We start from the raw sequence: 12,858 nt of genomic DNA, 5'->3' as shown, positions 1-12,858 counted from the left end.
TCTCATATTTCTTTGCTGACTGGCGCGTCTTGAAGGTTTTAAGCTTTCTGTGTCGTTTGAAAGCGTCACCTGGAGGACAGCTGGGACCCAGAGCCAGCCAGGGTGTGATCAGAATAATATGGATAACGCTCAAGCTAAGATGGTTTGGTATTAGCAAACAGTGCTAACAGGAACAGTAGCATAAATTAATCTATTCCTGAGTTTAGGACCTATTAGTCACCTCAGTTTTTTTTCTCCCAAATAAGAATAATTTTAGTGTCATAAAGGCTTGAAGTCTTTAAAACTGACCTGGCGTTTAACGAAGTGCTTTGTACAGTAAGAACAACTGAGTGTCAGCATATCAATGCAAATGAATTCCAGGCTGCTGAATAAAATTTCCCGAGGGAAACATGCAACGCTCAATGACTTGCGCTAGTATGTGAGGGGGAAGCATTATTTGCACGGACAAACTGGAATCTATCCCATAAATATGACCCGAACCGAATAAGCGCTGTCCCTTTAATGTATTTATTTGGATCAAGCCTGGGGTTCAGGAAATGCTGCTAAAGGAAAATGAGCCTGACCGCTCGAGGGCAAAATATCCGATGGGGAGCGCGTTGAGTTTAATCAGTATATTAATTCTTCCTGTGTAATTATGTCATCGGTGCTATGCAACATGATTTCGGGAGCCCATATTCTGTATACGGGGATAAACAACTGATAGAGTCCTAACTCGGCTCTCTCAGGGTGGTGTTGGTCTCTGCTGCAGCCTCGCCCGGACTGCTGGTTCTCTCCGTCATTGATGTTGTCCGTGTTCTTCGCACCTCCAGAGACAAAACCTGGAAAAGAACAAGCTGACACCATATAGACAAATGGGCAGTGGGAGCCCTCTTCAGTGTTGCTGTATTTAAGATTTATGGTTACTTCTATTCCCACGCTGAGAGTCTGTTTGCTTAGCATGAATGAGAAAGGCCAGCGGAACGGTTGACCAAACACCCCCGACGTGGATTATGGAGTATCTTTTCTTTTCCTGACTGACCTCACCCAGAGCTGTTCGGGAATTGTGACCGGCAGTGCGGCTATGTTGCAAGATTTATGATCCTTCCTTTTTCCCCGGGTCAAACATGTATATAAGCACAATTCATGTCCCCGAGACAAATACGTCCAGGAGAATCTGTTGTGCAAAGAAAAGTGCGGCGATGGCTGCCAGCTATAAGTCTGAATAATTGCAGCCATCGGATAAAGTAGTAATTACGGTTAAAAGCCAGAGCGGATACAAATGTGGCTCGTTTTCGTATCCTGGTTCCACTTTAATTGGTTTCCTGGCATAGATAACGTTCAGTTTTCCAGTAGATTGTGAGGATTTGTGTACCCTGTGGAAAAACACTTTAATTTCTTTGTGTGTCTGTTTTTATATAGAAGTATTTTCAGGTGCAGCGCCAAAAAGGGGACGCTTGGTATAATTATATAAATGTGACTAAAAGTCACTCCAGGCTCTGGCTGCTCTCTTTCTTCTGCGGGCAGCTAGCTTGGCCCTCAGACCCGAGTTGGCTTGGCTGTGTCAGGTGGAGGTTCTGCCGTCTCTCCAGGAGTCCAGACTCGACACCGAGGGAGGTTATAGTTTGATGATCTCCAAGACGAGAATGTTGTATAGGAGCCACGCGGACCTGAGGGGTGACCGATGTCTGACAGACGGTCGCCTGTGGTGCTTTGGAAAGACTTCGACTCGGCACGAAGAGGAGGATTGTTTTTATTTATTTACTCTCCTTTTGAAATGCAACACTCCGCTGTCCTCATCCCGACGGAGGGTGTGAACGGGGGTCGATCCGGGTCACTGTGAAATCCGACTTTGGCTCTTTGCTGCAGGTGAAAGACGACACCACGTTTAACGCAGGATTCAAAGTTTCTTAGAATAGTTAGCGGATGTGGACAGCCAGTCCAATAAGCCGCGCTCCTCCGCTGGGTTCTGTTCTGCGGGGTTGGAACCGATTCCTCGTGTATTTCCAGACGCAGCGGCGTGGGATCGTGCCGCAACGCAGATTCTTCCCGGGTCTGGAAGCCTGACCGTGGGGATGTTTTTGAAGGTGCTGGCGTGCTCCTTTCTCAGATACTCATTACACCCAAGGAGGAAAAAAAGCAACATCAAAGGTTCAGAGCGTCACTGGAATTACCATTCCTGATGTGGTTCCCAATATCAAAATAACTTTGAAGTTCCACAGTGCTCTCTTGTAAGCCCCACAAAGGCGCCGGCAGCCCCGGGCTTTGAGGTCCGCCGGTCTTGGTTCTGTATGTACAGGTACGGGTGACCTTGGGCTGGCTTCCCTTTAATTGGCTGACCCGACGCTTCGAATAAGGCCCGCTCGCCGGGGAAGGCGGCGGTGTGGCGTCATTTCTGAGTTCACTCAAGTGTCAAAGATAACAAGTAATTAGACAGCGGGAAGAGACCCGGCGCCGGACTGTCGGACCCCATCACTATCCAGAGAACATCTAATACCCCCCACCTGCTCCCTCCGTGGCCTCACTCTGATGGTCACATTTTTCCACGTCGCTCTTGTTTTTGGCGGACATTTTTCCCACCACATTCCCCGGAGCGTTTGTTGCGTATGCCTTGGAAAGCCTTTGTTTTTTTTTTCCCTCGCTCCGATCCACCTTTTGCGTTTCAGGCAGCGCTCCCTACAGACGCCAGCGCGCAACCCCGCGCCACGTTTGTTTGCATTCCCGCCTGCGTGCCTCCGGGGCACCACAGCCACAGAAAGCCACTCGCGCACATTCCAGGCATTCCGTCCTTTCTTTTCCGTTGACAATCCAGGTTTCTAAATTTATAGCATTCCTTTGTGCTCGATTCTCTCCTTTCCCCCCCTTTTTATACGTGCAGCGCCGAGTGGCTGCACATTATCTCCTGATAGCTTTGGGACTCCAGACTCGTGCGTTCCCCTTTCTTTCAAGGTCGTGCCTAAAATGTCTAAATTTGCCTGCACCCTTGTTTAAGATGTAGCTTACCCAATCCTGGCTGGGTGGGTGAGCATCACTTTCAGCCTCCGGCCCTGCGGCGATGCATCACGGCCCCTTCCTGGCGAAGTTGTGGGTGACACACTAATTTTGTTTTGCGTCTGTACAGTGGCGAATTTACACAAATCCTCCCGAGCCCCTTCCGCTACTGAAGCGAAAAGCAACTGGCTTATTTACTTACTGTCGCTGGAGCTGACTCCTATTTCTGGAACGCGATGAAGAGGGGAAAAAAACAAACCCCAAAACAAGTCATGGAGAGCCGCTGCGTCGTCTCGGGAGCTGACAGGGCGCCTGCACAGGCAGCTCAGCTGGAGATGATGTGTTGGAGAGGAGGCTCCATCCAGTCCCGCCCCAGCAGAAGGAAAACAGAATAAGGCTGAACTGAAATGGGAAATAAATACTCCAGCTGCTTCCTGTGTGGCTCTGCTGTAAAACGCGTTCTGATAGTGAAGATTACAGCCAAATTAACCATCACGTCACTCAAACGCAAGGTTAAAAACTCAAAAGTCAAGGTCTCCAAAGCAGGACTGGAGGTCTTGGCAGACGCTGGTGGTTTCTATTTCCGGCCATTTCAGCCAAAGTCGCCCGTCCTGTATCTGCTTCCCATGATCTGATGATCTAATAAATGCTCATGATGTCACGAGAGTGATCGAGCAAGCGATGCCGGCAGTGGAAATTATAGTAAAGTGAAGAATTGCTATTATAAACATAAAGCTCTGCAAAATCAAAGGGTCCGATGCAGAAACTGTAAGTGCACCGGCCACAGAAGGGGGGGGGGTCACATTTGAGCCTCAGAAACGTGCTGGAGGAAGCCAGAGAGAAGCGGAGAGGTCAGGACCGCAATGCTTTCTCTCCACGGACGTCCCTTCTCGACCCCAAGTTATCCCGATAAAGAAATGAGCCGATGCAGGAGCAGGGATCCATCAACCGGGATTGTGGGAGATTGTTTATTCTGTTATGAATAAACAAGCTGATCTGAGCGCTTGTGTGGGGAAGTAATCAGACGCGCACAATGTCATGTCAGCATCCGCAAGATGGAGCGTGAGGAGACACCAGATCAACAAAGAAAGACTTTAACAGTCCGTCCATCCGTCCGTCCGTCCTCTGTTACTCCTCCTCCGCCTCTTCAGGGTCACTGGGGTTGCTGGAGAGTTGTTGGAGTCTTTCTTAAAGCAGTTGCTGGGTGAGATGGAGGCCATTTGTGTCTAAAGTCCACCACAGGACACGCACACACACACACACCCACACACACCCACGCACCATTCACTCACACTGGGGCCTAAAGTGCATGTTTTGGACTGTGGAAGGAATCTGGAGTATCTATATTACATCAGATCTCTGTTGGTGCCCCTCTGAGGTTGTTTCTGGATCAGCCGTGGCCTGCAGGCAGCGTATACATATTGGATATTGTAGATGAAGAAAAGAATATTAATTGATGTTGTTTGGCTATACTGCGTCTCCCTCGAGGATGATTCACGGATGCAATGGCGGCGTTTCAGCAAAAGCAGGTCACAGCGAGGTCTGCGAGCAAAAGGGGAAAAGCAGTGTCGTCGGGAAAATTGTTTAAATTCTACTGTCGGTTGGTTTAAACAGAACTGTTTTATTCATGTCGTCATCTCGTAATCTGATGATAAAAAAGAGATCCTGCACATGCAGACAAGACAAGTCTGTCTTTACTGCCAAAACAGGAAGTATTGGTGCCCTTTATTCCAGGGGTGAATTTCCACGACATTGCACCATTCCAGGACCCTGACGGCCGGATGACAAATCATCCTTTCTGTTGTTAACAGTGGGTAGTGAGCACTCGCCCTTCAGGACCAGGACAAATGGCTGTCCTATGACTTTATAATGCCTGACGTCTCATCCACCTGTCTGATGTGGAATGGCGGCCTTTCTGAGCCACCATCAGTCTTGAAGAAAATACAGCTGGAGGCATCTGGGTCGGACAATTTCTGGGACTTATTTGCAGGTTCCGTCAAGCAGTGCTGCTCACATCAGTGAGCGCTAAACTGCTTTAGCAGTCTGACGAATCAATAATGATGCTAACAGTCAAAAGTTGCTATATACATCTTTTACTGTGCCTTTTCAAAGCACAGACACACACACACACACATATATACATATATGTTATTAAAGTTTCAGTTTTATATGTGTCTTTTAACCTGGATTAATTCATACATCACATTGGCCATTAGCTACTTAGCTAATTTGTCCCTGAAACAACCGCAGTGGTGAATGTGATAATGAGCTTTATACAAATAAGAGAACAATTATCCTCAGCTGTTCGCGCCGCCTGCCCATCTGAGACAGCACAAAAGCAACGAAACCTGCCCAGCAGTCGCTGCTAATAATAGGCTGTGCGGCTCAGTGAGAGTGGAAAGCAAATGTCTGTTTCACCGTGGCGCTTAAACGTGTCCATGATGACAGATACAGCCGCAGACGCGGCACGCCTGCATCGCCGCACGTGGTGCATTTCTTGTTCGTCTGCAGGAAAGGTTGATTTTTAAGTGTCTGGTGTGCTGCGAAGCAGAACTATAAAAAAAAAGCAAGCTGCGTTCAAGGTGGCTCATGATTAAAATCAACATGTTGGTGGGGAGATGCCAAAAAAGCACTCTACTTACATAACTCTGATATTCTGCCCGCCTGTCTCCACTTGGATGACATGGAGCAGAAAATGAGCCGGCCTGGATGAGAGACAATAGAGACAGATGGAGCAAACGGGATGACAACTCAATCAGAGGCCCCCAGTTATTGATTCAGCTGAAATTGATTATGACTCTGAAATTATTTTCCAGTAAAATGGAAAAAGCAGCCAGAAGAAATGTACAGATTGGGTTGGGATGGATAAGGGCTCATTAGGTTCAGTGTAGACATTGGTCCCGACACGGCTCACGCACAGCCATCCTGACCCAGAACCCTCCATCAACACGCGTGTAGCTGGTGATTCCTGCGTGTCCGTATGTGGCTGGAGGCCTTCCTCACCCCGATGTGGCGACAGGAAGGAACTGAGGGAGGATCTTGAGGCTAAGTTAGCTAGAGTAGGAAAATGGTACTTGCAGGCAGTGGCAACAATGTGCATGATGGTGCAGAAATACAAATAATAGGTTAAAGGTGGGAAGAACCTGCAGGATACTGGATAATTTCTGCTTTCCTCTTTGAGCGTGACCTTAAAATCCAGATGTGGTTGATTTGTAGCTCTCTTTTTCCTGCAGGTGAGAACGTGAGTGTGACTGTCTGCCGGTCCCTGGATGCTGGCCCAGTGTCAGCTGGGCTCGACTCCAGCCCTCTCCGACGGTGCACAGGATAGGCTGCAGCGGCCGATAACGGCTGAATGACTGTCATGCTTTTAAATGAACTTGTCTTGTTTCTGCCAGGGAGGATTCGGATTATTCACCTGACAAAAACAAACAAACAAAACAACAACAAACTTTTGGAAGAAAGTGGGTTGTTTGCCTTCAAAAATGAGGGAAAGCACATTAGATGTTTCCTTCTTCCTTTCCTAGAAATGGAACAGAAAATATATTTTTGTTTGTTTTTAAATTCAATTTCCTATTTGCGTCTGCGGGAAAAGAAGTTAATCCTCATATTTTTGATGTCATGAGTCCGTGAATTAAGGAGAGGTGGTGTTTTTGTGTTTGTGTGACTCTGATAGGCTATAAACATGCTTTTACTTCCTGTTTATACAGACAGGGTGCAGTTCTCGCCACGGACCACAATGCAGTTCACTGCACCATTACCATTTTTTTGGTATTTATCCCCTCACATCAGCCAGAGGGCTGAACGTCTCACTGGGATTAGCATCACGATTAGCACATATTAGCCTCTCCTGACCCCGGTCGTCCTAAACGGGGCACGTTTGTTATTGTGAGTGGCAGAGTTGACACCTCTCACCCCTCGGTCGGGGGCACCTGCCATGATGAATTCATGTATTTCGCGCCGCACACTGACAAAGGCTTTAGTGTTGTGTCAGAATACGGAGAGACTTTCGACCCGGTCTCTGTCAGCGCGGCGCTGAGTCAGGCTGCCAAGTGTCCCCTCGTGTCTCTGTGGTGTTTCAGTGGGGTGCGCTGATGTACGGACTCAGGACAAACTGGCTGCAAGAGGTTTTCCCTCTCCCATCACACCATTACTGTTTAGTTGGTTTAACCTCATTAATTTCTTAAGTCTCCCTGGAAACTCCCCGTGTGTTTGCTGCATTTCCCCGATACCAATAATAAACAGATGCTAATAATTTTAAATAATGGGTGATAATATGTGTCAATAATGAATGACAATGTGTCATCAAAGTCCTTGTTACGCAGGTGGGATTATTGCTTTTGAGGGTGTTGCATCAAAGTTTTAACTGCAATTTCATTTGAATTCAAAATGCACAAAATCTTGTATCAAACTGTTCCCACTGTTTTGATTACATCACCTTCACCAGCTTATCCTATTTAGAATCTGCTCAAAGACTACGAGTGATAAATTAATTCTGTTTCATGCGCCCCATGTTGAGAAAAGAAACAAAAAACAAACACAAAATGACAATATCTGAGGCCCCGTCTCCGTAATACGCGGCTGTCTATCTGCGCTCTGTCTCCGTGAGAGAGCAGGTGCTGTAAAATAAATGTTGAGTTATGTCGGCAGCGTGTATATAAGCTGATCAAAGGATTCCAGGCAGCTCGCTGGACTGTGTGCGTGTGCAGAACCAACACTTGTCTGTAAATGTCAGCTTCCCTCCCCTTGCCATAAATTAAAGACATCACCTTGCTTTCCCTGTGTCCTTGTGGGGAATGTCAGTGTGTGCATGCAAGTGTGTGTGTGTGTGTGTGTTTTGTGAGCCTGTTTGATCTGACAAGCTTGTGCTGAACCAACTGTGATGACTGGAGGACAGAAGGAAAGCTGGACAGGATGAAGAGGTGGTGTCCATCTTAACCCTTTTGCTTTATAGTGTTGATTATAAGCACAGATAGATCTTTTTTTCCCCCCTTCAGGATTGTCGGGGTCAGATGTTCTCAGCAAGGCTTGAGCATCACTTGTTGAGTATCAAGTGTAACCATAACCCCAAACCCAACCCCAACCCTAATACTCATGCTAACCCTAACCCTATCCCTATCCTTAACCCTAAACCTTAACCCCTTAATCCTAACCCCTTAACCCTATCCCTATCCCTAACTCTAACCCTAAACCCTAACCTCTTAACCTAACCCTAATGCTAATGCTAACCCTAAATCCAGCCTATATTACAGCCAAGTGGCTCATTGTGACCACCAGGATATCCTGAATAGCTTCAGCCTTTATTGAAAAGGCCAAGAAATTAAAAGAAAATGCCACCATTCCGTCTGACCGAGCTCCATCATGTTGTGTTCAGGAGCCAAACGTCTCTGAGCTCTTGTGATCTATTCCGCCTTTTTTCGACTACATCACAGTCCTGTAACATCTGCCTGCTCCCGCTTACAGGAGGAAACTGTAATGATCTGTTTCACCTCAACTGGGTTTGAAGTTCTGCGGCTGTAATAATTCCTTTTTTTTTTTTAGATTTCAACTGTTGGACCCAGAACTGTTTGTCGGATAAAGGCGAGCTGCACCAAAGCCGGCTTTATAGCCGTATCTCTGCAGAATGAGATGAGAGACAACCCCCCCCCTGCTGGTTTTACATCTTATTTTTAACGGCGCGGGGAGAAGAACGCGCTCACGAGTCACCGCACCACCAGTCCCCTGTGTTTCCAGTGACACTCCCAGTGCTGCCGTGGTTTCCTGTCAGTGGAATGCGATGCCAGACTCTCCTTGATTCTTTGGTTCAAACACTGAAAAAAAACCCCTCCTGCTTTTTTCCTCCCCCCTCACTTGAATAGATAAATAAATAAAGGTGCCACGTCACTCCCAACAACTTCATTACTCTGAGGTTAATGCATCATCTGTCGCGCTAAATAAGAGCATATACATATAAAAGAAAACAAAATAAAGTGTTTAAATATGCGCAGGCTGAATAATACGACTTCATTACACAATGGAAACCAGCATAAACACTGGCCAACACAGGAACCTGGATAAATTAAGAAGTGATGAATAAATCCTTTTGTGACTGTCTTAAATGTGTTATTTTATCCCCCCAACATGGTGTTTATCCTCACAGCATAAACATGGACCGGCAGTGTTTCCAGGGCCCCAGCTGTGGCCCCCGAGGGCCTTTCTCCTCTGGGTTGATGTTCATCACAACATTAGGATGGACTCCTACAGCACGTGGACCTGTTACGACAGGAAGTGGCCCCACTAATTTTGGTATTGAAGATTTCATTTTGACCTTCTGATGGAGCTTCGGTCAACTCTCTCTTTGGATGAAATCCTCTATCCCCCCCCCCCCCACACACACACACACACACACACCTACACACACACACACACACACACATACACCCATTTCTCATGACCTTATCATTAAAGGTCACCTCTGTTTGTTGCTTTACTGGGTTTTGTTCGCCTGAATCTCGGCTTCTTCTAATGAACTGCAGATCCTCGTTCACCGACTCTGGAGAGCTCCGAGCAGTTTTCCGTGACAGCTTGCATCGATTTTTCTGTTTCATATTTCCTCTGACTTGCCTGAATCACGTTATTTGGACCAATGAACCACATTTTAAGGTCATTTTTTCTGAACCCATCTTGCACTCATGTTATTTTTTCCAAAGATCCATCAAGATGATGTGGAAGCCACGTCAGGAAAGAAGTTTTTTATCTCTACTTTTACGCAGTGATGACTTGAAGCAGCTCCTTTTTTTTTTTTTTTTTTTTTTTTTACAGGTAGTGACACCTGGCTAAAACGGGGAGGTGTCATCCGGCCGGGTGCTGGCAGGCCTCAGCTGCATCGGGCCTGTGAAATAAAATGGAGGACTTCAGTGACTCACCCCAGCTTTCCTGTCTTTGACGCGTTACAGCTGCACGTTGTCAGAACTTGGCACCGCCGTCTTCATTTCGCTATTTCTTGCTCAGCACAGCTCGGGAATTTGACGTAATTCCGTTTTCTTGGCTTCTGGCTACATCCTCTGAGTCTGAACACAGCAGGAATCTGGTACGTATGTAGGTGGCGAACAGGCTTCCTGATATAGCATCACATGTTCCTTGCAGAGAGGGCGAGAAACATCAAATGGAGACAATATGCTTCCCCAACTGTGCGTTTTGTGGTTGTCTTTACATATTCATGTATATATAGTGCTGCGGTACATGCAAGTGTGGGTGTGTGTTTACCAGAAGGAGGCCTGGGGGGCCAGGGAGCGAGGCAGATGGGCTTGAACTCGACCCGCACTCGTCCTGAAGCTTTCATCTGATGGAAGTGTGTGGATACGAGGGGACACGCTGGCGGCGTCCGCTTTAGAAGAGGCATCAAACGTGTGCTCGCACCAGAGCGACCGAGGAGCAGCGGCGTCGGCGCCTTTGAGGAACCGTCGGCGGCGATCTGCTGGAGGTCATCCGAATTGTTCTCTCCGATTCTTTATTTAGTGCTGATGTTCTATTGCTGTGATCTTTGGAAACAGCGCAGCAAACGAGCGCCGGGGCCGCCGGAACGTTCGCGGAACGCAACGTGATGATTGGACGCTGCTGGCCAACAGATCAGGCCCATCAGCCGCCACATGGCGTCCTTTATTGTGTTTCAAACAATGGCGTGCCGGGGCTCAGGGGAGCGTCCCGAGTGCCAGAAGACTGTTATTTTTCTGCACTCACTGTAGACAGAAATGATCTCTAAGTGCAGAAAAGAACCATCTCAGTGGGGCTGCCGCTGGTCCGCCTCAAGGTGCGTCAGCGTCTTTCATTCGCTTTGTGCCAGAGAGACACTTTGTCAGCGAAGAGAGTGCCAGTCAAATTAAAGATCCGGTGTTATCTGACAGGGAAGGGGGGGGGGGGATTCCCTTCACAATAAAATAGCCCATCACTGCTAAAAAGGTCCGTGGTGAATAGCTTCCCGCGTCTCCCTGCAATGCAAACGTATCTGTAATAATGAAACTTCATTTATTCATGCAGCGCTAGTTGAGTGATGGTTGAGACGACTTTAACACCAAATGTCCAAATTAAATTATCTTTGGTTACATGTGTTGTATTTTTCCACTGTATGTGGCTCCAGTTCTGAACCTTATTTTAAACTCTGAATAAAAAGACAATACCTTCATTTGTGTGGTCAGTGTGTAGAATTATTCCTTAATGTTCCGGAATGACCATTCCCCTCTACTGGTATGGGAAATTTAGGAATGGTTTATTTTTGTTTTCAGAGAAGTTCCCTAGAAAGAAAAGCTGTTGTGTAGAGGAATCTCTCCTCTCACTGATCTGTCAGAGGAGTGATTAATTAAGAGTGAATGTGTGTGTGTGTTTGTGTGTGTGGGGTCGGGAGCGCTGCGCGTGCCATTAGCCTCCTGACTGGAGCGCCGATCCCTCCGGGAGAGGACAGGTTTCATGGCTGTTTCACACTCACAGGACGACTTCGCCGCTCATTAGGCCACCTTGATTGATCGCGTTCATCGCCGCCATCGATCAGAACCAAGAGAACCGGAGTTTCAAAAGCACAAAAGGGAAATACTGTAGCAACATTTACACTTCATACAAACCCGCTGGCCTGTACTTGGGACACGCTGCTCCTAATCTAAACTCACGTGTATTTGAACTGAAGCTTTTAATGGGCCTTTGGGCAAAATTAAGGTTTGCAAACATAAGGCCTATATTTGTCTTGTCCCAGGATGTCCCGCTGGATTCCATTAGCTTTCAAAATTTCGATTTTTCCTCTTTAATAAAAGACCAAATCTCATCAGTAAAGGTCCTGCTTGGTGTTTTTAACAATGTAGAATTGTGATTCATGAGCAGGAACACGTTGGAGAGACTATGTCTCTCGACTGGCCTGGGAACGCCTGGGGATCCCTCCGGATGAGCTGGAGGAGGTAGCTGGGGAGAGGGAAGTCTGGGCTTCTCTCCTTAGGCTGCTGCCCCCGCGACCCGACCCCGGATAAGTGGTAGAGAATGGATGGATGGATGGATGGAGCAGGAACCCCCGGTCCCACCTGGAAAAAATTACCCTTCCATACTGTTATGGGTGAAAAAAATCACACCGGTTTATACTTTTAAAAGATTTTTTTTACATAGTTTGTCCAACTTAAGGTCAAACATGAGAGGATAAGCGAGCCTCTAATCCACGCAGGTGTCGGTGTGGCCTCGGGCTGCTCGAGAGCTCCAGGTTTAGTATGCAGACCAGCTGTTTGGCAGAAAAAGAGGGAGGGGGTTTAAGCTGCATAAATAGATCCAACATCATGGAGCCAGCTAATACAATGAAAAGGTCTTTTTCAGAAAGAAAAAGGTGATATTAGCTGTGCAATTGAGTGGGGAGCCTGGGAGCCGAGGAATTGCGAATAGCTGCTGCGCAATTGCTGTGGTAATTTGCAGCGTCTTTGTTCTCAATTGTCTCCCCAGTCCCTAGTCCCCCCCTTTTATATATATAAAGCTAAGATGCTGATGAAAGGTGGCTCCACCCATTCCAAGGATGGGATTTAACTCCATGTTCTTGCCCTGTACAGCGGCGGCGTGTTCAAACCCTTCACTTGAAGCTCACGTAGGTGCAAGGTGTCACCTCAAAGACACCACTGACACCTCACTCAGCCCCGAGAGGAAGCACCTTGGCAAGTGTGATGAAAGTTTGTGCGAAAAGTTACTAAGCACGCCCGAGTTTGCACTTTAATGTTTGGTGTGGAATGCTAAAAAAAGAGCCCATCATCAAGCAGAACTGGTTCCCCTAAATCAAAATCTTGTGATTTCCTCGCAAAAATCTGCGCGATCGAGGCAAGACATTACAACATTAGAAATGCTGGGGTTTTTTCTTTTTACGGAAAATAGCAAAATAATCTGCTTCTCGTGAGCCCA

The sequence above is a fragment of the Takifugu rubripes genome, chromosome 11 (genome assembly GCF_901000725.2).
Source record: "Takifugu rubripes chromosome 11, fTakRub1.2, whole genome shotgun sequence".
NCBI classification, from domain to species: Eukaryota; Metazoa; Chordata; class Actinopteri; order Tetraodontiformes; family Tetraodontidae; genus Takifugu; species Takifugu rubripes.
The sequence above is the reverse complement of the archived record's forward strand: the minus strand, read 5'-3'. Positions refer to the sequence as shown.